This window comes from Myotis daubentonii, chromosome 6, assembly GCF_963259705.1.
Source record: "Myotis daubentonii chromosome 6, mMyoDau2.1, whole genome shotgun sequence".
NCBI classification, from domain to species: Eukaryota; Metazoa; Chordata; class Mammalia; order Chiroptera; family Vespertilionidae; genus Myotis; species Myotis daubentonii.
Genome location: NC_081845.1, coordinates 44011229 through 44013013, shown reverse-complemented (window position 1 = coordinate 44013013; position 1785 = coordinate 44011229). Strand labels below are relative to the sequence as shown.

At 35.6% G+C, this 1785-nt stretch overlaps 1 non-coding gene across 1 annotated transcript; it reads right to left on the bottom strand.

Moving 5' to 3' along the window:
• Positions 1-369: 369 nt before the first annotated feature.
• Positions 370-500, bottom strand: LOC132237844 (small nucleolar RNA SNORA11). The gene has a single exon (XR_009453662.1). It is a non-coding gene; the product is annotated as a small nucleolar RNA SNORA11 (small nucleolar RNA).
• Between the last annotated feature and the right edge of the window lie 1285 nt (positions 501-1785).

The window sequence follows — 1785 nt, the reverse complement described above, 5'->3', positions numbered from 1 at the left end:
CTCAAGTTCCCCGTCATGGAGCTTCCACTGAGCTTCTGTGGATGAGTTCCTATTTGCTGCTGCACCCCCACTCCAGACCTCCCAGAGAATGAATTTTCTGCTCTTGAAACAACTTCTCAGAGCTGGTTTTCCAGTATCTGTCGCCACATTTCTAAGTGCCAGTCACCTGCCTCCCTGGTATTTTTGCTATCACCGTGCACCCTGGCTTGAATGGATGCCTTGAATTTCAGAGAAGGTCTAGCACCTTTGACTAGTTGTGTTTTGATCCTCCCTGCCCTTTTCCCCCTGATTAGCTCTCTCCAGATTCTATATCTGCCCTTGGACCCATGATCTCAGGGTTTTGTGTGTGTGTGTGTGTGTGTGTGTTTTATGTGTAGGGCATAATGTCACAGGAAGGTCAGGGTATATTGCCACCCGTGAGAAGTTAGCCCCAGTTACTGTTGGATGTGTTATACACAGAAGAGCCATTCTTTAGGCACTCTGCTCTCTCCTCACATCCTGATCTCAAGTTTTAAATCTCAAGTGTCCTCAACCCCTGCCATTGTTTTCTGAACTTTTAGGACTTGAAACTTGTCAAATCCTAGACAGGAATTATGATAATCATAATCTTTAAAATAACTTTTAGACGTGCACAAAGTCTCGAGAGCAATATAAGAGCTAATATAAATTGAAGTGGGTAGGAAGGGGGTTATTGGAAAATATGGGAAGCATCCTGGTTAAGAGGTAGGGGAAGAAATTTAAGCAAAATTAGAGAGGTAGGCATTCCATAGCACAGTTAGGAAGGAATAAGTAGTTATATAAAATAATAAATGTCCTAATTTATGTAATGGTTTGATAGGAATAAAGAGTTGATTTTTTAAAAATAATATATGCTAAAACGAAGCTTCTAGAATCTAAATATTTTGCAAAATCCTTGGCAATATTGGTTTTTCAGAGGCAAGAAGTAAAGCTTTTAATGATTTTCTATTTGTAGATGATTCAAAATTAGGCATATCTTTTATGCGAGTACAACATCCACTGTGCTTAGCATTGAATTATTCTTCCATGATTTTCACCATCACGTTGTAATACGTTTGAGTCATCATATGATGATAGAATGCCAAGATCCCAAACTAAATCTTGTTTCTTAAAATCACATTGCTAATGACCTGTAATTGTCACACCAGTAATTTTCTGCGATTCTCTAAAATATTGTCACAAAGAGCCCATTTTATTTGGCACTGTTATATTTCTAAATGTATTTTTTGTTCTTTAAAAAACAAATATTTCAATTTTGAGCTACTCTGCCATGTGATGTTCTCATTTTATAGAATTATTATTAACAGCACAAGCCCCAACTTTTAATTTAGGGTGGGTGTAGCTTGTAATTTTTAAAGTACTTTTATGACTAGAAGCCATTTTTCAGTGATAATTAAAATTATATTAAGTGAATCTTGTAAAATGTTGCACCATAAACTGTTACAGTGGTGCTAATCTGATAAATCTCAAAAGTAATGAATGTCATTAGCACTTTAAACACATAGAAAACAAACATAAAGAGAGATACAGAAGCAAAGATCATGGTAGCCCTTAAAGTTTGAAATGATTAGCAGTAATGCTGGTTTTTAAGCTTCGTGTCTCCTGAGATTTTTGCAAGGGCATTAGAGGTTCCAAATTATGCCTTATTTCATTAGATAAGGAACAATATGAAAATTACTTTGCTAAAATATTTTCTTTTGAAGAAAAATGAAGTTATGAATTGGTAAGTTAAGCATTTACCTTTAACCAAACAAAGAAAGAAAAAAT